This window comes from Xiphophorus maculatus, chromosome 4 (assembly GCF_002775205.1).
Source record: "Xiphophorus maculatus strain JP 163 A chromosome 4, X_maculatus-5.0-male, whole genome shotgun sequence".
Taxonomy (NCBI): Eukaryota; Metazoa; Chordata; class Actinopteri; order Cyprinodontiformes; family Poeciliidae; genus Xiphophorus; species Xiphophorus maculatus.
In genome coordinates this window covers 8,288,011-8,314,344 of record NC_036446.1, presented here as the reverse complement: position 1 = coordinate 8,314,344, position 26,334 = coordinate 8,288,011, and the positions used below count along the sequence as shown (strand labels likewise).

Below are 26,334 nucleotides of genomic sequence, written 5' to 3'. Positions count from 1 at the left end.
GTGAAACTTAAATGAAATTGAAAGAGGTGAGCTGAATGAGGCAGGTGTTAACGCTAATACAACATTTGGAGGCGTGGCCAACACAGGCTTTGTTCACTTCCTTTGTAGTCATTGCTAAAACTATAGGCAAAATACACATCTAAAGCATTTCAGAAAATCAACAACATTTTTCACAACTTCTTCTGTTCCCTGGTTGGCCTGGTTGAGATTCTATCAGAGGAATCCAAGTCAGTTGGAGAAAACATAGACTGTGCTGGGAAGCAAGATTTGAATCAAATAGAACTGCATAGGCAGGCAATGGCCAGTCTACTATTTTGGGGTTTTTGTTCTCAAATGAGGGAAAACTGGAATTAGAGGTAAAATCGCTGCTCTCTTGTGTTTTGGGCAGTGACCTAAAGAACAAGATCATGGATACAAGCAGATAAAATAAGTTTTCTCCGTAGGGTGTCTGAAGCTTGGTCATATTAGAGCCACTATTTCTCCACATCAACAGGCACCAGTTGAGGTGGCTGGTTAGGATGCCTGCTGGAAGCCTTTCCGGTGAGATGATCCAGGCACAACCCACTGGGAGGAAACCCAGAGGAAGATTCCCCCAGAGGAACTGGACCAAGTGGCTGTGTAGAGGGAAGTCTGGACCTCTTTGCTTAGGCTGCTGCCTCTTGCAACGACCCTGGATAAGCAGAAGATGATGTATGGATGGATGAACGGAATTTATAACAGAAAAAGAAGAAAGCTTCTACAGCACTCCATTAGTTTTCAGGTTGGCTAATTTAAATCCATTAAGATGTTCCAAAATGGAACTGATGCCAAACATGGTTTTATTTTTGTGGAATCAGGGGCAAGCTCTTCAAACAGATGTAATTCTTCATGTGTCACAGTGTGTGTGAGTGCATGAAAGTTATGTGTAACCTGTATATGCTCACATAGGGCTAGAGAGAATGAAAAGTAGAGAAAAAAGGTAAAAGGGGTTGAGGGAGAGAAATAGGGAGTGAAAAACAGAGAGAGGGAGGGAGGGAGGACTGAGTGCAGTAATATCCATTAGATTTATTGTAGTGCAATTCCCAGTCCCTCCAGTTCTGCCTGAGGGGGACTATATTACATTTCATCACAGTTTCATTTTCTCCCACAGATGAGAAATGGGAGTTCTGTTGCAGTAATGTAGCATGTATGTGCTAAATCTCATCTCTAATAAAATCAAACACATCACAACTCTTGGCACTTTTGCTACAGGTCCATAGCAAAATGAAACACAAACTGTGTTTGTATCAAGGTCTTATTATTAGCACATAAAAATCAGACACAAAAAATAAACACTTGTGAACATAATGAATCAAAGAAGTATTTAATGTACCAAAGCACTGGATTTAAAATGCTTTCACTCCACATTTATTTAATGTAAAACAAATATATTAAAGGCTAACTATAACTAAATGTGTTCCTATTTATCTCTCAATATTTTTGATAAGTATTGGACATTAAACAGTGTCATAGTGTATCAGTTTCCAGTTCATGTTATACATGCAATTTATTCAAAAGGTCTGACTCAAATGCAATTTAATGCAATAAACACCATTGGAATGAGAAGCATTGAATAATCATGAAATAATAATAATAATTGATTAATTCATTTAGAAAATAAGATTTTTTCACTGCCAGTAAGAAAGTCACTGCAGGGATGCTCAGGTATGTTTTTTTTTAAAATAATTTAGGCATCTCTGCTCTTTTTGTAAGAAAAGAGCCTGGTATAAAACTCAAATGTTGCCTGAAATGCAGTTTTAAAGGAAGTTTAAAAACAATAAATCTCACGTAAGTTAAATCTTAAATCAGTCTTTAATAAAATGGAGGAAATGCTCAACTCATACTTGAATGTGCTGTAGTCAGTGTTTGCTATGGAATCTGAAATTAGATTACATGCTGAGTACGGCGTGCAGAAAGATGAAAAGTTTTGCTCCAGTGATTTGTTTGATTAGAGCTGTAATGTAGTTTGATAACATATGCAGTTTTCCTTTGAAAACTGGGTTTTAGATTATGTTTGGCACTGCAACCTGCCTTAATTTATACACCAATCAGGTAAATTATTATTGTCGTAGACTGGTGCTGTGCATAGCATTCTTTATCTCTACACCATAATCGTATTGATAGGTAAGATAGATTTGGCTACAAGAGAACATTGTATTCATAAGATTGAAGTGTTAGAAGCATTAAAATTAAAGGTACATCAATGCAAGACTGGACTAAAGACTGTTCTCTTGTCCAAACGATGAGCTATTGTTCAAATTGTTAAACAGGTGAATAGTACTTTCAATAGAAAGTTGTCAGAATACACACTGCACCGCATGTTGTTAATAAAATATATAAAGAGCTCCTGAAGGTAGTGTTCTGGTGGGAAACCGTCTGGATGGGTCCTGCCATCCATGTGAATGTTGACACGTGCTACCACCGTAAAATTGCTGCGGTCGATGTACACCCTGGAAAATAAATCCCCTGATGGCTAGTCTTTTTCAGTGGGATAATGCGCTCTGCCATAAAAAAAAAAAAGAAAAGAAACATTGCTCAGGAATCATTTAAAGAGCACAAGTTACTGAGATATTGGCTTGGCCTCAGAAACCCACAGATAATCCAATTTAGTATCTGTTGGATGTGCTGGACAAACAAGTCCAATCCATGGAGGCCCAACCTCACAATGTACAGAACTTCAAGGATCTGCTGCTAATGTCTAGGTACCACAGTACACTTTTTGGGGTGTTATGGAGTCTTTGCCTCAACAACTCAGGGCTCTTTGGGCAGCAAAAGTCCCAGAAGAAGTCAACTCCCTATAGATGGCTGCCAGAACTATTCACAGAGAGCGAGACATGAGAAACAAAAAAATAACAGAAAAAGTAACGGCAGAAATTTAGCCAACTTCACAAACGTGTAACCTGCAGGCACAGTTATAAAATGGAGTTGTTGGCTGTGCATGACCTTTTACAGCCCAAAATTCAATGAAAACTTGATCTGGAGTTCCCAAATTCAACAGTGAGTTGCTTAACATTCATGTTGTTTGGATCTTTTTGTTGAGGGTTGTTAATTTCACTGCTGTAATCTGTTTTTAGGTCCAGTTTAGTCACTAAAATGTACCTCTTTGATGACAAACATGAAGCTCACCTGGGATAATACCAATTTGCCAGAGAAATTTAAGGATATGTTTGGGGTAATTTCTTATGTTTCCAGCAGTTAGAAAGCCTAGGTTTTGACTATAAATTGCTATGGTCTAAAGAGGTTAGGAAGCCATCATCTACTTATTATCATGTAGATGAAAGTTATTATGGTTTCCTTTTGTTGACTGATTTTTGTTTTTCATTTTGTCATTAAAAACACACACAATAGTTTTGATTGCTGAAAAATGCTCAGCGTGCCTTTGTTTTAAAATGATAGTTCCTCGTTCATCTGCGATGTGTTTGGATAATAGCCCTCTCCAAACCAAGCTGCAGGGCTCAATTTCAATCTCAGTCTGCCCCTGACCAAAACTCATCTTTAATCTCACAACCTTTCAAGGTGAAGTAAGAATACACCATTATGTTTCATTATGTTTAAATCATTTGGAACATAAATAACCTTTAGAAAACAAACAAATTGAAGTGGCTTCAGGTAAAATACATTAGCAGCTTACAGATATAATACATGTAGCCTGCTCATTGAGGAGTTCTAGTGAAAGACGCAGAGGTGGAGCTGTGTGATAAGCTGGGGCTTGTTGCCAGTGGCCTCATAAAACTGTTCATTAACTTGCAGAGTGACAAGGTCAGTTGCTTTAGCTTGATATTGTGTGTCAGTATCACATAACTGACAACAGGTGTGGGATTATGTCTGGCATTGCACAACTAATAATACCAACTGCTTTGTACATTACTTACCCCAAAGACAATGGGCAATCACTGCAAAGAAACCTCTGTGACAGTGACACAATCAACACAGGCTTTACTGTGCTTGTTTAAACTGGAGAAAATCCAGTGGAACGCATCTGATCTACGGGATGCAGCGCTGGGAAACGGGCATAAGAACACAGATCTGTGAATCCACAGAAAATAAAAGACACGAGATGAAGCAAAAATCATTTTCTCTGCTCTGCTTTGTCAATTTCAGAGTGCCATCTCCCGATAGTCGTTAAATAAGTCGTGTTGTTGTTTTAATTATCGATAGTAAAGCAATCTGTTCATAATTACAAACATTTGCTTGTGGCAATTACAAACAGTGGCTGGTAGCAGTTTAATTTGCCCGCTCTAATCTTGTCTGTAATTAGAGCACACACAAGCAGAGCACCAACGTTGTTCAGCTCCAAGGCAAACAAGACAAGACTGAAATTCCCATTATAACAAAGTGCTGAGTGCCTGCGGCATACACACTCGCCTGCCATCAGTGTGAAACATTTTGTACATTCTAATCCATTTGTTTAGCTTTACAACACTGTTGCACTGATGTGGGAGGTTCTCTTTTCAGACGCTTTGTAAATATGAAGTCAGATGATGCAAAAAGATTGTACAAAGATGTAACAAAACCAGAAAAGGAGCTACATGTTGTGTTATATTGAAGAGAAAAACCCCAAAGAAACAAGCAATTCATAATCATAACAGGACTATGAAAGGCACATTAAATAGATGGTCAGTGGCCATGTATTTTATACTTTCTGTGCAGGTGCATCGCAGATTTAATGCATTAAAATTGTTAATGTAATTTTTTTTTTTTTTTTACATACAAGAGTCCTGAGCATGCACCAATCTGATGGCTGAATAACTTCAATAACAGATTAGAAACAATCAATAAATCTATTGTTGACTATTTATTCAATAATTTAGCCACAATTATTGCTAAATCATATTTTGTTGATATATGATTTTCAATTAAAATGTGAGCAATTTTGATTAATTAAAGACTCTACAATTGACTAGATAAAAAATTTAATCAAAAATATACCTATATATGCTTGTGTGTATATGTGTACAGAAGGTACAGTTGGTTGTGTGAGCAACAGTCATGCCTTCATTGAAAATTCACTTTTGCTGCATGGCTGCTGAATGTATCAAATGTTTGTGCTGTGTCCTCACAGGGAAGATAATGCCAGTTCGGGTATGTGCCCACATGCATTCTCTCTCTTTCTCCTTCCTGTGCTGTGACAACAACTCCAGGGGAACATCTTTCACTGTCACTACCACCTCCCTTTCCAGCCTGACTGAGGCTCACTGTTCCTCTCAGATGATAGCTATTAATTCCCTTTAGAGGCTGCTTGATGGAACCCTAACAACATTTTATATTGTTGATACACTTCTGACTTGAGCTGCTTGCTCTCAATTACAGATGAAAGATAGCTAGTAACCTAGTTACAAATAGGCTTCACTGTTTAGATGATGTCAGACACCTTTGTGAAGACGGGATGGAAATAGAAAGGGGGCTGTCTATTCCACCAACTGCAACTATTGTGTAGTGCTGATGTTATCCTGTAAAGAGATTGTTAACTGTGCATCCATTTTGGATCGTTGTCATTCTATCCAGCATGTGATGATTATTCAAGCCTTTTCAGATTGGTTGTCTATTGGTTCTCCACAGCCTGGCAAATATTAGAACCAATCGGTAAATATTATAAAAACAACCTTTAATTGTGTTTAAGTTGCTATCTCACTACTTCCTATCTTGTCATGATTTTTGGAATGTGAAAAATGCTTTAGAAAAAGTTTTGTCAATTCATTGAACAATGTGTTGCATTTAATTTAGTTCCCTTTTGTATAGTGCATGGGAATTATAGAATTCACAAATTGTCAGAACAGAGTAACTTACTTCTGTTTTGACACATTTAACTCACAAATTGCTTTGTTTTGTATAATATAATGGATTCAAGTTCTGTTTTCTTTTGGGTAAATCTATTGAAAGTAAAAGTAAATCCATTTAAATTTAAAGGGGTTGTATGTAAATGTTTAAATTATATACCTTGTTAAAAGTTTTCTCCTCATATTTTTAATAGGAAATATGCACAGAAACAAAAACTTTCACCCCATTCATTCCAGGAAAGCAGTCAGTAGTGAAAAACAAAACAGTAGGAGCAGTAAATGCATACAAAATGGCTTCTTGATAGACTCATACACAGATAACTTGTTAATGATACAGTTTCATATTTACATTTTAAGAAGTTCAGGCATTTCTTCTGACATCTTGCTGATGTGGATGTGCCACCATGATCCTGTGCTGAAGAAAGATAGATAATCAAACCCACATGAAACAAATCTAATTATAACTCAGCAGCAAGCACATCTATGAGTTGAAGAATTGAATAATATGTCAGGAGAGGACTACAGATCTCATTAAATTTGTCATTCTGGTTCTGAATAGAGCTGTGGATCTTTTTAAGATTCAGACAAGACATGATGTTTAAAAAGCAATGAATATTGGTGGGTTGGGCAGCACTCTTCCACCTCAGTGGTATGATTTGCTGACCAGATGAGAACCAAAACACTGAACTGAATTACAGTCAGATGGAGCAGAAAGCTGACGTTATTATTTATATTTACATATTTGGACTTAAAATAAATTGATTAAACAAAGTATTACATTATTCACATTTGTTTAAGACACCATTTTGTGAGTGGTAACTCTCCATGTTTTTTTAATTATATAGCAATCTGGTAATTGATAGATTAAGAATAAATCCTTTAAACATTATTGATTATTATTTATTTCCAACTCAGTAAAAAATTAATAACACATTTAATTCCTGGACATAATGTTTTGTCTTTTGCATGTTGAATTGGTTATTTGGAATACATACTCATACTGGACTCTGAAATTAACATGTCATTCTATGGGTTATATCTTGCTATATTCGTTATATATTTCTTGTGTTGCTGTGTGAAGAATGCACAGGATATTGGTGTAAGAAAATCAGAGCTAGTTGAAACTGATTGACACATTCCAAAATCCCATGAAGTAAATCATATTTCTCAATATTCACAATTCGTACTTGATTGTGACATCAATAAAGTCAGATTGACAAGTTGGAAAAGTTTGGAGAAATACGATTTTGCTGTTATTTTCCTTTAGAAAAGAAAGCCAATTTGTGCTAAACACTGTTGGAATTGTATTTCAGGTTAGTGCTTTCTTCAACCTGAAAAGTTTCTCTGTGCTCTTTGATAGATTTCTGTTTCTCTCGTACTGTTATCATTTAGTTCCCCCAGATCCCTTTGTATTCATTGTGTGCACATTCCTCCCTCATCACCCAGCTGTGCATACTGTCGATTACGCTCACCTGATTCCTTTGTCCTTGATCTCCTTCCCAGTAGTTTTAAGTTGTTTAGTTCCTTCATCTTTCATCAGCTACTTTCTTTGCCTATACACCTTTTGTTCAACCTGTTACTCATGGCTATCCTTCTTGCTTTAAACAGTTACAACAGTAATTGCTGCAATGTAACCTTATATATTTTCCTCTCTGCCTGTGAATCTGACATTAAATTCCACCGTGTTTGACAGGAATTAAAAACAACTTTTTCCACATGATTTTACAAATGTTTTTTCATCCATAGGGACTTTGAATAAAATGTTTGTATGTAACAAAACTCATTTTACTTTTCTGGAGACAAACTGAAAGGATGTAAAGGTTGCATTAAAAACTTGGTAAGTAAATAATTTTAGCTTCAAAGTCTTTGAATTTCTTTTACTTCTGTTTTATGTTTTCTCTTTTTCTTCTCGATCTAAAAACAAGAGAATGCATCTGTTTTTACACACACATGAATTTTAAGGTCAGTATAAAAGCACATCAAAGTGAAAAAAACAGCCTTCATCTTTTTAACACGTTATATTGATTTCAGTGTTCATAGAAGAATCTTTTTACAATATAACCCAGAAATAAAATGTGTCTTGGTTCATTATTAGAGAAAGTATGGGGTGGTAGATGTGACAAGATATCTTTTGGTGTGTTCTCTGTCTGAAGTTTATTTTTTTTAAAGAGGGCGTATTACATAAAATAAAGATTTCAAAAGAAAAAAAAAACATGAGACCATAGCAAATATAGGAAGAATATGTGGGCCTGACGCCTCAGCCGACATCTTCCCTTTCTATTTTCTGCAGCCAGGTCCTTCTAGATGAGAAGCAGTAACTAGCAAAGACCTGGTGGAACTGCTCGTCCGCTGAGCATATCGTACAAACTAGTTATACAAACGGTTGTAAATGGCATAATTGTGGAGCATTGTTATGATGACATTCTAAAGGCAAAGAGTTTGAAATCGTCTGAGCTTCCGGTAACACTTTATTTGATGGGTTGTGAATAAGACTGTCATGACACCGTCATAAACATGACAACACCTGTCATGAACATGAGTAAGTCTTCATGAATATTTATGACTGTTGTCATAAAGTGTAATTCGGTAAATCATGACACTTTTAATACAAAGCTGACATTATTCAAAATGTCTTTGTTATGACAACTTGTCATTAACCAAGAAATCATGATCTAACATAAATTTGTTATAAAAGTAGCTTTAATAACATAAAGCTACATAATTTTTAAAGTTTAATCAGTAATACTTTTATAACAAATTTATGTCATATCATGATTTTTTGGTTAATGTCAAGTTGTAATAACGAAGACATTTTTGTCTAGGTTAATGACAAGTTGTCATAACAAAGACATTTTGAATAATTTCAACTTTGTATTAAAAGTGTCATGATTTTCCGAATGACTCTTTATAACAACAGTCACAAATATTCATGAAGACTTACTCATGTTCATGACAGGTGTTGTCATGTTTATGACGGTGTCATGACAGTCTTATTCACAACCCATCAAATAAAGTGTTACCGAGGTTCCTAAGAAAACAGAGGCCAGTTAAAAGGCATCAAGTTGGGAAGTCAAATTTCTTTTAAGTTTTGATTGATATATTAAACATTTTTATCACAACCTAATGGAACATAGTTACTTCATTGTGTGACAAAGTGGCACCATGTGCCTGGAACATACATAATAGACCCCCTTTAATATCTGTACTTCTTTGTTAACCAATATGTAATAAAGATGTTCTTCCCTCCAGACAAAAGAAGGCATAGAGGAAGTAATACTAAATTGAGGTTTTCTATGGCTTTGAATGTTTTTGGACCATTGCTCTGTAGCCTGAATGCAAATGTAAACTGTTACATAATGAATGAGAGCTTTACTTAGGGAATAAAGATTAGCAGCTGACCCTTTTTACATCATCGTCTTATTTCAGGAACCAGAACCTCTTGGGCATGGTAATTTCTCTGCAGTATTTCTCCTGCAGTCTCCACTTTCAGAAGGCTTGAGTTAGTGGGAATAAAAGCGGTTTTATTGCCTTCATTACCACATGAATGGGGTGCGTACACAATGTAGATCTGTTCAGAATGAGATGGCTAATGTAATGTCACAAACATTATGGCGCTATGATGAACAAAGACAAAAAAACGGAGTGCGGGTTGAACAGTGTCTTTCTAGCTTACTGCTAAGGGTCAACAAACAAACACAGGCTTGAACTTAATGAATAAATCATTGAGTATGACCCCAACTACCCCCCATGTCCATCCCACTTCACCATCCCTACCCCAACACAAACACACACACGCAGAATCAGACAGATCAATCCATATCCCATCACAACAGACGTTCTCCCTGATCCACCCTCCCCACTTTGTTACTCCCTCTAATCTTGGACTCATGCACATCTGCTCCCATTGCATACCCCGGCCCATATACAAGTTACTGTTCATTATGTTATGTCATGGTGAGCTTTGGGTCTCTGCCAGCAGAAATTTAACTCTTCAGAAAAGATAAACATCACATTACTTCATTATTCTTTTAAAGCATGCAAATTAAAGCCATTATCCCCTCCCCCTACTAAAGCAGCACACGCCCGCACACATAAAGATTGTTTGACCATTATTTCAGAACCATGTGGTTTTACTCTCCTTACTTTCCATCCTAAAATAGACATGAATTAAACTTGACAAGAATAAGTTACTTTACTTACAATGGAAACTATGAAATTGGCTTCTGTTTGTGACAACTACTGTGTATTTTAGAAAATCACTTCATTTATATTCATCGCTAAATTTCTAAACCTCAAATTTGATATTTTTGGCTAATTCTTCAAAATCTCAACTAGACTATGCTTCAATGGTAAATGAAGACATAAAAGGTCTGATATGTCACAAAGGTTCTCCTTTATTACGCAGCTCATGCATTTGTAAGAAGAAAGAGTAGAGTGTCTTGCTAAAGCATTAATAAATCTGGAGCTTTTGCAAATTTCCTACACTATCACAAACTAAAAAATCTCATTGCAATTTATTGGGGTTTTTATGTAACAAACCAAGACAAAGTAGCGCATAACTGTGGAAAAGTGGAAGGAAATGGGTGCTGCAATGCACATTTGTTTCAACAAGTGAACAATTTCATGAATGACTGTTTATTAATCCATCATAGATTGAGAGAACGAGTATGGTAAAACTGCAAACCTACCAAGACAAGACACTGTAGTTTCTCTCAGTCAAGTGTTGGTGGTAAGACGTCAGCATAAGATAGTTATCAAATCTTGTGAAGATGAAAAATATCAGACATAATTAGAGCAAGGGTGAAAGAAGATAATTAAATTGTATGTGGGGATTGTTAACAGCATTGGCTTGGTTTAATAAGCACATTCATTAACTGCTGCGCTGCATCAATATTCCATTTGTGGCTGATTAATAATGAGCTAGGCACATTTAATAAGAATAAATCATTCATCATAAACACACATAAATCAACTAATCACATTTCTTTTGGCTGTAGCACAATATGATCTCATTTAGATCCCTTCATTTAGAGGTATCCTGCATGTTAATTGAAATGCTTTGAAAGCTTTCAAAATGTGGTCAAGTTAATCATTTGGTTTGATTCACAATTAGTCTAATCTCTGTCAGCAGGAAATGGAAAGTCCAGTCAAAGAGTGTATCAATTCAGCCTGACAACTGAGTCTGAGCTTCCTTTTATATTTCTGATTGGACACTGAATACTTTTGCAGAGAAGCTATCAAGAAGTCTCACAAAGCACAAGCTCATTAATCTTCCATGAAACCCGAAAAGAAATTGAGTTCAGAATAGTACCAACATTCCTAAAAATGTTCCCAAGCTTGCTTTCCAGTGGCAAGCAAGATTTTATTACAGAAACAAAGAGCCTCTGCAACCTAAAGCCCATAGTTAGTTATGCTTTATCTCAGTGTCATGGAGAGCATTAGTTCTACTACAATCTCTATCCAAGAACCACTTGTGCTCCCTACAGGAAGATACTGTAAATTTGTGGTGCATGTAGATAATAGAAACTCAATAACATACAAGAGTCAATCCTTTAACCTAAAATCAATTCCTTATCAAAAGCAACTTCCCACAAAATAATGCCAGGGACTAAGTCAGTTAAACTGACTCTATTAAACAGTAGATCTGTCAGGAAAACCATTTTTAATTAATGAGTTCATTACTGAGCATAGTCTTGATGTTATTTTCTCAACAGGAACATGGCTGCATGAAGACTATGAAGACACCCATACTGATCGAGTCTGACCTTCTATATTATACTGTATCTATTTAATCATTGTGGGAAATTTCAACATCCATGCTGGCAACCAGTGGCGCAAAAAATGGGTAGGCAACATATAGGGAAGTTGCCCAAGAGAGGGCGCTAGATGTTACAACAAACCATTCTTTTATGGACAAAACAGCTGAAACTTTTATTCAAATTTGCTAGAAAAGCAAAATGTCAATATTGTTGATATAAAACAGGGCAACAAACTTCTGTCCAATCACGCAACACCTCACACATATCTCTGTTGAAATAGTCTGACTTGGAACCGGTGTTGAGAAGTGGAGGTGGATGCCTCTGCAAACAAAATGGTGTGGTTTTGTCATGTGTGTCTGTCAGTGAGAACCGATTTTAACACCTCGGTTGAAGTATGTGGGAGCCTTAAGAAATGGCCCCCTTCTAACCGATGTTAATCACTTTGCTTCTCATCTGTTACACATTTTCTTTAGATCAGGCCATGATGTGATGCCTTAGCCTACTTCATGTTGTCAGTCAGATTCTATTGAAGTGACTTCCAGATTCCACTGATGAGGCCGTATTAAGCCTTGGTGGAGCTAATCTAAACAGTTATCAATTTAAGACATATCTCTCATATAGCTCTTCGTTTTTTTCCTGATGAAAATTGATTTTTGTATTTACTTTGGCTCTATGATGTAAAGAATTGCTTCATACTCTGAAACATGCAAGTGTGAGAACAAAGAAAACCAAAAAAGTCTTTGAGGGATCCAATACTTTTCCACAGCACTGTCGGTTTATGCACCCAGTACGTTGATTTTTGATATTATAATAATGATAATACATATCTGAAACACTTCCAGTAGTGTGTGTATCCTAAACACATAATATCCAGGCTTAAGAGAAAAGCATTGAGAGATTCATGATTAAAAGAAAAATGAAGTGTCAGATCTTGGATACGGCATACATTAAAAGCTTTTATAAGAGGTTTATATCCATTTAAAGCTGCGTGTAATGAATTTGATTATAAATAGCCCTTAGAAAGGGTTATTCAAAGCCCACTCCAAAGTAGTAAACATTTTCTATAACAGGCAGCCTTTTTTTATTTGTATCTCTCACCACACTTCAATGGACTCTTCAAAGCAGCACTTAAACGAATGAAGACGAGTACAAAGATGCCTGTGGCAAGAAGAGAATGTCTTTGACTGCATACAAACTAGCCATACCAGTGGACTGTATCAGACGATTTGTGCCTGCTGCAGATCAGAAAAAAAACTACTTAAAAACATGGCAGGGAACTTCACCCTAATCTTCTCTTCACAATGCAATGTTGATAGTGAGCCAGCTTACTGATGTTTTGCACATCTAGAGTAGATGGAGTCAGTCAAAAATATATCCACTGGTGCTGTGCAGAATTTAATCTGTTTCATTTTTTTATAAAGCAAATTTCATTTAATCGACACTGCAAACGTTTTTTTTTTCCTTTTTTTATTAAGTGTTGATTCCTTTTTGTGTACCTGCAACGTAATTAGTGCCACAAAATTCAGTTAGATATAATATTTTCTCTCTTTGTTTATTCAAAATTATAAATTGTTGACATAATATATAAAGCCTGCTGGATGTCTTTCGCTCAGTGATGAATGTAGACAGTGTATTAATGTTTGTTTATAAAAATTCTAGCAAGCAATTCAATGAAAAATAGATGCTTACAATTTTGACTGTTATGCTCATTTTTAAAACGAAAAATGTAAATAACTCAGTTCAGCGGTGGTATTGTTCTGTGAAAGCAATGACATTCTACATGAAAGATTAAACTGAAACAGGATCTGGCAACAAATACACTAAAGGGTAATTCCACTCTATTTATGTAGTTATTTTCTAGTGCTGTTATCCAGTAGACATGGTGACTAAAGGGTTTTGGCCAAATAAAAACCTTAAATCATTTCTGGAATTTGTATTCAGTTATTCTGAATCAGTACTTTCTAGAACCACCTGTTGCTCTCACTACATCAGCAGGTCTTGGGGTATGGCTCTACCTTCTTTGCATAAAAGCTGATTGGACAGGGAGTAGCTATGAACAGCAATCTAAATCTCAGGCAATTCATTAGAATTGCCAGGATATGGATATGAATTACATGGATATGTATTAGATCCAAATTGTTCCATTGAAGATCTTGATGTATGTTTAGAGATGCTGTCTTGCTGGAAGGCGAACCTTCACTTCAGACTCTACTTTAGCTCTACCAATCTTACCAACAACTCTGACCAGCTTCCATGTCCCAAGACTTGAAGAAGAGCCTCCCCAGCATATTTCACAGTGGGGGTGTTCAGGGAGATGTGCAGAGTTATTTTCGCTCCACACAGTAGTTTGCATATTGGTGAAATAGTTCACTTTTGGTTTTATCGGACCACAGCCCAGTAGAAAGCTAAAAACCTTGTATTGGTAGGTTTTTAGCTGTGCCAAACTCCTTCTAATTTCTTTTTGATGGATTGAACAATGCTCTGTGTTATGTTCAAAAGCTTTGGTATTGGCTGGTGAATGACACTGCTTTAAATGTATCCACAACCTTTCTTCTGACCTGCTGTGTTTCTTTGGCTGTTCATTCTCCAGTGTTCTCTTACAAACCTCTGATGACTTCACAGAACAGCTGTATTTATGCAGAGAATTTAATTACACACACAGCCATTTACAGATTTTTAATCATACGTTTGGAGAACAATCAGTCATTTTGCTCACTTCATAATTACACCAACCACGTGTTTGTCCAACACACAAGACCAAATGTTGCACATTTGTGATTGCAATGTGACAAATGCTGGAGGAATGAAAGGAATGTCAATATTTTTACAAGGCCCTGAACTTGTGGGCTAGCTAGTTTCATTGATTTTTTCATGACAATTTTATTTATTTGTTTTATAATAAACCATTACAAAACTTCAAAAAAATGCTGCATTCTGTTAACAGTATGCCTCTTATGTAGACCTAAAGAAAATGTAAGGAAATATGTTGTGTGAAAAGCAAAACAGGAGCAGAGAAACTCGAGGGGCCCCGCTCTTTTTGTAGGCCTCTGGTGGCGACTGGTTTATTTATGCCTCAGGCTATCTGTTCATGCAGGCTCACATGGACACTCATACTTACACATCCACATACATGGTAACCAACTGTCCAACTGCAGGGGTGAATTGTAATTGCATGAAGTAATAGCCTTGAAATAAGAGGGGAGGCTTGTAAGGAGTCTCGTTTTGACCTCACTCACTGCAGTTGATCAAAAACACTTGTTGGTCAGGCATTTTCAATTTTAATCACATCTGTTTACATGTCACATGATGTTTGGATTATGCTGCAGAGACATCCCCACAGAATATTTGTGGTAAGCTGTTCTCATAAATGTGCTACACAATCCAGTTTCCTGTTAGTTTTCATTTTTAGAAATTAGGAAATTGCTCTTAGGTGCCAAACATTCTAGTCTTAACAAGCTTGCTGTTATTTGGACCAACTCCTGATGGAGAAATAATATCGTCTTTTTCCATGTCCACATTCATTCAAACACAGCAGGGATTTGTTTCATTTATGTAACAAAGAAAACAGCTGGCCCACATGCTGCTAAATAGAAAACTGATGCCAAGTAACAAGGTGTTTTTCCAGATGGAGAGGCACCAGAGAGGGCTTGAGTGAAAAAATAAAACTGGCAAAATAAAAAGCAATCAATTTCTCTTTGTGCTGTGCAAAACTTCAGTCCAATAGCGCCTTTGCTTTAGGAGCGCTTGTGCAGAAAACATGTGAATCAAGTGTTTCCATATTAAAGTAGAGTTCTAGAATGCTGGAGCAGTCAGTGAGAGACAATCGATCTCAAGTAGTTTGCTGGATGCCAAGCCCTGCAGCTGTATGAAACAGTATCTGCCTCAGCCTCTTTAAATACTAAACACCACACCCATGTATGTGAATACTGTCTCGCTTATTTATACTTAACATGCTTCAGCAACAGCTGCACTCATCCAGGTGCTTCAGCATTGTGAGGAACATTTTTCACTCCCGATGGGTAATGATTGCTAATCATGTACTGTTTATTGGTGAGTGTGGGAAAGAACTGGCTTTTACAAAGACGCACCTGTTGTTGGACTACATGACAACATGTCTCCAGATCCCAGGGACTAATTTAAAGCTACATGAAATGTTAAAGTAACTCAAATAGCTAATTGAATTCTCATAAATTGTGCTCAGCTATCGCAAGCCTTGTTTTTCTGTTTTTAATATTTATTCAGTTATTAATTTTAGATGCTTAAAGTATTGCTTTCTTTATTGATAAACAAGAATTGTTGCTTTTGTTTGATACTCAAAATCAATCCTCCCCCCACTCTCCAACCCTCACATGGCAACAAAAGCTGAGGATTAGTCGGCAAGTTGTTCAGAAGCAGCACACCATCACACTACCACCCTCGTGTTTGACAACTATGTTAGTGGGATGTTCTTTTTCTAAAGCGCTGTTAGTTTCACACCATATGTAATGGTAACCACACTCTCCAAAAACTCAAATTTTGACTTTTTGTCCACAGAAAAAGTCTTGCAGATCATCAAGCTTTTTTAGGCTAACAGGTCTTTGTGTTAATTAAGAAAACAAGTAGAAATTTTGGATGATCAGAATGAAGTGGTCAAACACAAAGTTAACAAATGAAATGTAGTCAGTGAGCCTTAACAAGACAAACAAGAACTACATACATGGTCAAGGGCAGGTAAGGTTTATTGATGGCGTATTAGATCTGTGCATAATCTAACATGGTTGGTATCTGTGTAAGCAAAACAAACTGTTCTGGGACATAGATGTCAATACAAACAATCCCTGTTATTAAATAAAATTGAATTTGAAAGCTATTTAAGTTTTGATGTGAGGTTAAGGCTGATAAAAAAAGTATACACACAGGGTTTCAGGCACTGCTGGAATCACTGAAATTCAGCCAGCTGCAGGTATCCTTGATAGCAAGAGGAGAAAAACTTTCAAAACCTCAGTTAACGTTGCATGTCTTACAGAAAAGCATAAGATTTTAGAAATTCAGATTGTTGATGCAATTGGAGGAGGTTCCAAACTAAACTGGTTTTGGAATGGGTAAAACTGTCTAGTATTAATAAAATACCAGCCATATTAAACTTCCTCTCCTATTTCTTCCAAGAATATTGGTGAAATTCAGCCAAATTACACTACTAACTTTCAAAATTACAATAGAGACATCTCTTATTTCAGAATGTTTGTGTAATTATAACCATAAGTGGATCATAGAAATTAAACTTGCACATCAAAATCTTGTTTAGAAAAAAACAAAAAGCTCAAATCTTTGGTGTAAATGTGCTTTCAATATCACTGTAGTGTATTCTGTATGCAATTTATGACAGGTATAGCTCAACAAAGTAATTTTAAAGGTTTATTACAGAACATGCCTTCAAGGATTTCAATGCTGGAAAGTACTTCTCTATGAAAATGTGTTGTGAAAGTTAATTCTAATTTTCAGCGAATGAAAAGCACTGAGTGGAAGACTCCTCAGGGTCTTTTAAATAGGTACGTTCGAAGTTGTAGGTTGTTTTTTTCTAGAAAGATGTGATGTATTTTTACATGAAGAAAATCTACAGAATTGTTTTCAGTCACTGTAAAGCAGAATTATTGCATCCAGCTCATAGGCTTATATAACTATATAAATGTTCCTGAAGTTCATATTTGTCCTAGAGCACTGCAGAGTAATATGTTTTCTTCCATCAAGTAAATAAAGAAGTAGTTATATAATCAATCTTGGGGAGGGGGAGCGAGGGACTGAAATCATAATATTGAACACAGCTGTCAGCCATGCCATTAGCGTGATTCATTTCTGCCGTTTTACGTTTACAATTTTCCTACAAGAACAACATTGATTCTCCGTGCGTTTAGGTATGCGTGAGTGTGAGTGTGAGTGTATGGGTGCCTGTTAATCCATTTGTTTGCCTTTGGGTGTGTGTGAGCATGATCCCGAGAGCATTGTATATGTATGCGTCTGACACAATTTCCTTCCTATTTTCTTCCATAATTTGAATCAGAGAAACTACATTAATTTTGCAAGGTTGAGAGGAGCCTACACAAAGCCAGTAAATAAATCTCTCCTATTATTACCCACAATGCCCTGTCAGGTCCATATATCATCTCAGCACATCATAATTAATTGCATACTAAACTATTCTGTTCAATTAACCATGATGGAATGAATGGAGAGAGATAGAAAGAGGGGCCGGGGAAGGTAGGCACGGTGCTCAAGTTTTCATTTTAAACTAAAACACAGTGATCGTGCATCCATATATCACTAATTTTGATTAATTCAAAATCTTTGTTAACATTTTTAGTCTTGCATGTTGCATGCAGATCACCAGTGCTGTTTTAGTGCCTTACTGAGTGTGGTGGCTGTGGCATTTTCCAGAAGCATTTGCATTGTGCATGGACAGAAGACATGTTCAAATTCCACTTGCCCCTCAGTGCTGTTCTAATGGGAAATGTGCTTATGCAAGGAGATCTCACCCTGGAGGCTTCATATTTTCCACCAAGCCTCTGTCAGGTCAACAGTCTCATAAGAAAACTGGAATAACATTATGAAGACAGTAATAGCGAAGTGAGTCGGTTGCTAACACATTTCCCATGTTGCCTCGGGAGCATCTGAAGCCAAACACAAACTTGAACATTTCAGAGCCACTTTCATTTTGGGTTGCGTCAACTGTCCTTCTGGAGTGACGCTGGTTAAATGTGTGGCGATGCAGGAGAATATGCGCTGTTTGTCCATTGACTTTGGAGCAGCCATCTGTCTTTTAAAAAAGAAAACAATATTTTGATAGCAACATAAACACTGGGAGTCAAATAAACAGTGTTTTCCTCCTCTTCAGAAACAGACGTATTTTTGGATGCTGAGGCCATGCTAAATGTAGCGAGAAACCACTCCCAGTATGATGCAAATCTGATGCAGGGATATAGGTCAGACTTCTTCTGACTCCCTTACCAGAAAGAAAGAAAGAAATAAATGGTTCACTGCAAAGTAAAGCAGAGAGTCTTAGTTTAGACAGGATTTACTTAAGAACACAGATATGCTATGAACACTGCAAATGTGGTTAAGGGAGGAGCAGATTTAAGAGGAAGGATTACATTCATGGTTAAGTGTGGTCAGACTATTTTTTGCTTTACTGGCAACAACAAAACTGGGTCAGAGAGAGATTCTGAGGAGCAATTATTGAAGAATGTTTGATTAAATAAATCTTACAGCTCAAATGGATAAAAATGCTTTGGCTTAGTTTAATTTGAGACAAAAGAAGGTCTTTTAAAGAGTCTTTCTGGTTTTACCTTCACCTTAAAAAGTGGTTGCATGTTATGGGTCACTTGTTTTCACTTGGTTTGTTGGGCTGTATAGCAAACATAGCCACACTGTGCAGTAGTCTGCAATTACAGAACAAAAAAAACAACTTGTGGATCGATGCTCAACCGAGACAAAAGTCCTGATTGCAAAGCGGAAATTTAAAAGACCCATTAGTGACACAAACGACTTAATAAATTTTGAACTAGCCTGTGATTTCCATGCTTCCAAGACAGTCTGTAGCTTGTGTCATAAACCATCATTACAATGCAACCAGCCTTTTCTGTTTTAGTAAACTATTCCATTCATAACCCATGCTGTTTTCATACATACCACTTTTCTTCTAAAACAAAACATTGAAATAAAAGCAAGTTTTATTTTTTTTTTTTTACATCTGCTCAATATATGATGCCTGCCACTCGGAATATACGCTTGTAATGAAGAATTCACCGTGCTCTGTATCTTTCCTCTGCCAGTGTACCTTTTCACTAAGCAGAGTAAATACCAGTTTCATGTAGAAACCATTTCTGGACAAAGTCCCAAAGGAAATTTCCTATCTGATCCACCATTTGTCACTGCAGCATGCAAGTCAGAATTTATGATACCTATTACTGGATCAGTAAATCCAATGTTCTGTAGCCAAAAGGTCTTTTGTTTTCTTGATTTAGTTTATCTGAAAAATACATCTCAGTATGAAGTATGAATACATCCATAGAGGCAATTTATATCAGAAAAGAATCAAAATAAAAACAACTCGCATGGATTTATACTATTTGGGGTTTGGAAAATTACTGAGCGTAACCCTGGGAGATAGTTAAATTATGTGCTGTTTATATAATAACTTCTGTAGATAATACTATTTCACTGCATAAATGAAGTCTGTGAAACACTATTACTGCTGGGAATATAAACAGCACTGCTGGTTCAAAGCACACAAAATGAATTTGAGAGTGGAGATGCAGGTTCAATTTACTGTTCTGTGTGCATGGAAGCTCACTGCAAAATAGAGTGAATGTCCTTTTCTGTCTTTGGCCTGGTATGTATGCATACAAGACTGCAACAAGCAAGGGACTCAGATCAAGGCTAAAGGAAACTTTAAATCACACTAATCAGGCGTCATATCTTTCAAAAGTCACATTCTCATCGTTTTCTAACTTCCACTTCTGTTTACAGAACACAGTTCTTCTTCGGATTATTTTTGACTACTGAAAACTTTTTTTGTCAACAGCAAACCCGTTCATTGCGCTTCGAAGAAACTTTGACTTTGGTGCTGGGTTTTAAAAGAACAGTCTCTAGTGCTGTGTTGTTGTGGTCAGATACTCCTTTGTCACTGAGGCAAATCCTGGTAAAATATCTCCTTTCATTATGGAAAGTCACATCATTACTGTGGAGATCATGGTCACTTTTAGCTTTATGATGAGATTTCATTCTTTGGCAGGAATTTGTCTATTAACGTCAATCTGCATTGGGTTTATTAGGCCAGGGGCTAATAACGGCTGCATTCTGACAGATCTGGCCACATGTGGAGAGAGCTAAATGCAAGTGGCTGTCAATTAATTAGAATCAAAAGCCTTAAAAACTCATATGCTATGTACATCCATTACATAACAAGGTGAATATTTGAGTTATTTATGTCAGTTTGTTTTTATGATTATGGCTTTTATTTTGTTAAATGCAAAATTATATTATCTTGACAATCATTAGACAGTTTATTTGAACAACACAAAGACAATAAGCACCAAAGGTAATTGCTAAGGAATCTGGCCTTTCCTTAGAACTGTATCAAAACAAACCAATGGAAAGTTGAATGGAAGTTTGGTAGACAAAAGGCGAACAACCAGCAGAAAAAAAAAAATGAAGAGTTTCACAAGGTGTGGACTGTGTCTGTGGTCGGTATTTTAAGATCCAACCCTCTGAAATGTCCAGGAAGTTGGACTAAGACAGTCCTGAACCAGAGACATTGTTAGAAGTAGCTTAAAAGAGCAGATGGGAAAAATGACTGGAATGTTACTGAGTTCCAAAGTCACCTTTTCAGATCAAAGTAAATTAGTTAATTTAATATGGAAACCAGCAAGAGATGAAAACCAATGAAATTGAGGTTGCTGCTTGAGCTTTATTTATTCTGCTGATGTTGGTCCAGTTAGATAATGACTAGTTAACTTGTCTGGTGGTCTGCAGACAAGCTAAAGACCACCATAAAAGTATCATGGCTTTCCTGAACACCTTAGCAGAGTCGTAGGTTGATAACGTCAATACTGCGATGCAGGGATGCAGTAATTCATTCAAAAAGGAGCCCCGACCAAGTCTGTATATTGTAGATTGTATAAACATGCTTTCTAGTAGGCTGATATTTCTGTATGAACAACACTTTATTGATTTATATCATGTTTACAATTAAATTACATAAATGCTTCAAATAATCACTATTTGTGCAATGAATAGATGAGTTTCATTCTTTGAATTGAGCACTTTAATAAATGACCTTTTCAGCAATGTTCTAAATTGTTGACATGTTGCAGTATTTTTTAAAGTTAAGGACCGCTTTCTTTGATAAGTAGATTATAAAAGGCTAGGCTTCTTGTATGCTCATTTTTTGTCAACATATCTAGGAGCAAAAATCCACACATGCTGGCTTTACACAATAATATTCTAAACTCGTCTGTTTTAAACAGGAAATTCACAAGAGACTTTGAGTGGTGAAAGAGAATCTCTTTGGGTGATGTGTATGTGTGTGTGTGTGTGTGTGTGTGTGTGTGTGTGTGTGTGTGTGTGTGTGTGTGTGTGTGTGTGTGCTTCTAAAAAGAGATCAAATGTAGCTTTACTTCATTTTAGAGCTTGAAGGGAAAAAGGGCTGAGGGTCGTGCAAATATCTTGTGGAATTCCCAGTCAGTCAAGTTGCAAGTAATATTCAGTGTCAGAAATCTTAATTACAATCATAGTGGAAACAAAATAAACAGAATTTCTCATACTTGATACATCTGCAGTGTAAAGGGTCAATGCTTTGTTGCATTTTACTTTCAAACCGATGCCTTTTTAAAATTCTGCACAGGTCTTAGCACCCTATTTTTGAATTATCTCCCCCGCCTTCCTTTCACAAGCAACATGAGTGACAAGTAATACTCCATCAGATTGCTCTCATGCAAAGCCAGGAGTGGAAATTCCCTTCTTCAACATGAACCACAAAGTCATCATCTCTATGCTTCCACGGTGAGCAGGAGGAGAAAAAGACCTGATTATTACAAGCACAGGATGATGGATCACACATATGCTCCTCCTTATCTTGCCAGCAGCACCGAATGTACTGCACAAATCACCCATCAATGACAGAGATGCTTACAGAAGTCAAATGGCAATTTTAAGTTTAATCATACTGCATTTCAGATTTACACTTGAATCACAACTCTGAATTTCTGTCCCAAAAAATTTAAGAAATAAATAAAAGGGGATCAAGGTCAGAATGTATTCCATCCCAACTCAAGTTCTTCCTCTCAAAGCCTGCTGCGCACTTCAATTTACCGTCTCATTATTCAAAGTGAAAACGAAAATTGGAGCCTGGAGCATTTATATTTGAACAAAGAGAAGAGAGGCAGATTATGAATGTTCAAAATGTAATTTCTATTACACTTCCATTATTCTTCTATTAATCACAGACTCATTCTCTCCGTGCTCTTCAAGTAAAACACGCTCATACAGTATTCATGTGCATACAAGCGGGGGAGATGAAGAAAGGCGGGACAAAATGTTTCATTTATGCAAGATACATTCCCCTGCAGAAAATTAAGAATTTACACAAATCACATGTTTTAATAACAACTGAAATCATTAATTGATCAACTCCTGAATCACATTTTTAAACCGCAGTATTTGTGAATAGAGTCCTGTATTTCGTTTTGTTCTCCTTACCTTTTAGAAAAAGGCTAATATTCAAAAAAAGCGATGCGATTTAATGCATACTGATGACTCTTGAGACCCTCTGTGCAACTCTGGGAGACGCCGTCAATTAAAGAGTTTTAAGCCTCCATAAACTGCACCTTAAATGGCTGATCAGCACTGCGCAGGCATACCTTCTGAATTTAAGCAGAGTTTTGTTTGAATTGAGCAAATTCATCTCTGGAGAGAAACCTTGTAGTCTTTCTTCTAAATCTCCAAGTGGTAGATAAGGATATTCATCCGCGCACAGACACATGCAGCGGCGCAGTGCATACAAATCAAACAATCTCTAGAAATGTTTGAGAATAATTGTATTTGCATTATTTTCTTGTCTTGTTTACAGACAACAAGGTCATGTTGAAAGGTATGCTATCAACTCAAAACAACACAAATACTTTTGGGATACCTGCTCAGTTTCATTTTGGTTTACTACCATCACTGTTCCTAGGAACTCGTGCATGATCGCAATGCAAATACTTTAATTCATGTATAATTAGGATTTAGCATCGACCTTTCTTCCAGAACATAACACAATGCTGCACTGTTCTGGCTAGAATTTCAAGTACACTCATTTTTAAATGATGTTTGAATGGTTCTTCTGAGTGCACTGATAGAAGAACATGCAACTTCTCCCTCCCCTTGTCACAAAATTTGAAGAAAGGTTAATTTCAGCCAGTTACAAATAAACTGCCTTTTTTACCCATGAGGTCACTGTTCTTATCAGTAATCAAAGAGTTCATTTAAATTGGCCGGGTTGGATTTGTCTCTGATGACAGTCGAACTCCGGCAAGGTTGTTCTTTATCACTTTAAGAAATCTTATGTTGATAAAATTAATTTCAAATACACTCATAAAATGTTGATAAAATTTCTGGACAAAATTTCAAGGTGCATCCACAATGGTGAGCGCATCCACGGTGATCTTGAACGCACCGTTTTGGTGCATTCAAGATCAAGTCTCTGCTTTTTGCAGATGTTGTATTGAGCAGAACAGGCACATCACCTTAAAAATGCTATGAAATTTTGCACATTTGGTTTAAGTCTAGGTAATTAAGCAACCAAAAAAAGTTATAAATAACATAACACCATTAATCAAAATGACACTTTAGGGGAATGACAGTTGCTTTTCAGTTTAGAACAAAAACAATAATTTTATTTTAGACCATTTTTCTCTAAACATTTTAAATAAGCCTATATTAATATTGTCCATAAGAATCTATTGGGCTATTGTGTGGCACTTATTTTGGAAGATAAAAAAATAGGCTTTTGGTCTCCAGCAGCAAAATGGCATGGTTAGGATATTTATTCACCTTGAGTTTAGTACCAAAATATCTAATTATAGCTACAGGAATATAGTCCAGCCTTGGTGTTTTGGGATTGGAGACGGACAACATTCAGTTGCATCCATGCTTTGCACTACATGAATCACATTCCCTGTTTGGTTAGGAACATCATTAAAACAGAAAAATGCCCTTTCTCAGTCAGCAGCCACTGTCTTTTATATGTCTGTTGTGCCAGAAAGGCTAAAATTTATTTGATTATCAACAAGCACGCCATGGCAACTCAGCAATTAGATAAAAAAAAATGAAGCAGACTGATACATCCACTGTAAGGATTTGCTTTAAAACCAATAATTCTCATTGCATCTTTATTTCAAGTGGCAATATTGTGATGCAAGTAATCACAGGATGATTAAATAAAGGACACCAAAACTGTAACCTAGTCGTACTTGGAACCCCATGAAAGTGTTCCTTATGCATATATCTGCCCCATCAAAGAAGGGGGGCATGCTGGGGGATTGTGTCTTTGTGAGAGAGAAAGAGAAGGGGGTGGGGGCTGCTCTCTGAAGCACACAACCTCATTATTCAGGCTATAGAGCAGCACATCCACTTCATTGTTCTTCAAATCAGCCCAAACTCACGGGGCTCATCGCAGAGTGAAACAGAGCTGCTTTCTGTTTTAAACAGAGCTGCCCAAAGATCAGCCAAGAGTACCATTACTGTCTTTCTTTTTTATTATGCTCTCCGTTGTCAAGTGTGATAAAATGATTTCTCTTCAAGACATCATGTGTCATTAGCAATTCAAAGCAAGAAATGGCTGATGCAAACACGGGGGTGAGTTGTCTTTCTGACATGTTTTGAGCACCGTGATTTCCCCCAAGGTAAAACTCAGAGATGACACCTGACAAGGAGAAACATGCTGAAAGTGGAGTCCGCAGGGCCGTGCAGTGAGGTGCTGAATCAGTCCCACAAATGTAAACTGATTTTGTAGTTTGTATTGGAATGCTGGTCTACTTTGGCTAATTGCCCATTTTCAGCCTGTGCAGGACAAATAACAACAACACACAAAAAAGCAGCTTGCTATGGTGTTGGAGTCTTCTCGAAAGTGTTTCATGTAAACATGCTAACAATTCTTCTGCGGCTGCATCAATCACAGAGAATATGACAGGGCCTCTTTGTTAAAGAGAGTGTAAACACAGCTGGAGCACACTGGTGGAACCTTTCCATCCTCTATCTTGCTACTACACCTGTCGGACACAATGCATCAAAACCTCATTTAGAGCTCTGATTATCCTAATGGCATTCATGTCTTCTCCCACTCTGGCCTCGATCGGTTAAACTCACCCTTTTGTAATTAAAGACACAGCCAACAAATGGTCCGGCATGGACTGGATTTTCCCCCTACACTCATATGCAGGAGAATCAATCGCTGCCATTTATCATTTCCTGTTATTTTGCTATCATATAATTTTTTTATTATTCAGAACCAGTTTCTTGACTTCATAATTGTGGGAGCAGATTCCTCCTAATTAGACTAATTTGTTTAAGTAGTCTTGAGTGTCCATCAGACTGAAAATGCTCAAATATAACTAATCTGAAGAGTTTCAGATATATTGTGCAGTCCCACATCAAGTGTCAAAAATTTAATACATTACCAATTCATTTAAGGTTACACCCTCCAGTGACGCTGTAAAGCTTGGGTACATCCTCCCTTGCTAAAGGCTAGAAGCTTCTTAATGTGGCAGAGACCCAATTTCAAGGTTTTCAACATTTGATTTAAAAATCAAATGTTTTTTAAGTCATGTTTGGTATACAGTATGCAGCATTTTTATAACTGGATGTAGTATAGTTACTTGATTGTGCTGTAAATGCCACTGTGTAATATCTGGAAAATACATAACACCACCTATTTAAGATTTTATCATATTTCAGTCACTCATCAATAGAAATGTCACTGTAACTCATGCTATGTTTTAAATTCATTTAAGAGAAACGGATCTGCAGCAAAACACTCCACCCAAGCCAAACACTGTCTCCTAATTATCTCTGAAAAACTGCTGCACAGTAACTTCCTCTACTCCTGAAACCAATCTGCCTCTACATTTACTTCAGCAGAACTGTGTGTTCAGCTAAATAGCCAGCAAATGGAATGTAAAAAACGATGGACAAGCAAAGCTCCCATTTACACAGCTTTAATAACATTCAGTGTTAACATTCAGTCATTCACTGCAGTCAGCCAATCA

The 26,334-nt window shown here is 36.7% G+C and overlaps 1 long non-coding RNA gene across 1 annotated transcript in view; it reads right to left on the bottom strand.

Moving 5' to 3' along the window:
- Nucleotides 1-334: 334 nt before the first annotated feature.
- LOC111608473 overlaps nucleotides 335-26,334 on the bottom strand; it is a 43,198-nt gene continuing 17,198 nt past the window's right edge. The window contains exons 4-5 of the long non-coding RNA XR_002752688.1: nucleotides 6,145-6,210; nucleotides 335-670 (exon numbers count right to left, since the gene is read on the bottom strand). This is a non-coding gene — a long non-coding RNA (uncharacterized LOC111608473). The remainder of the gene's footprint in view (nucleotides 671-6,144; nucleotides 6,211-26,334) is intronic.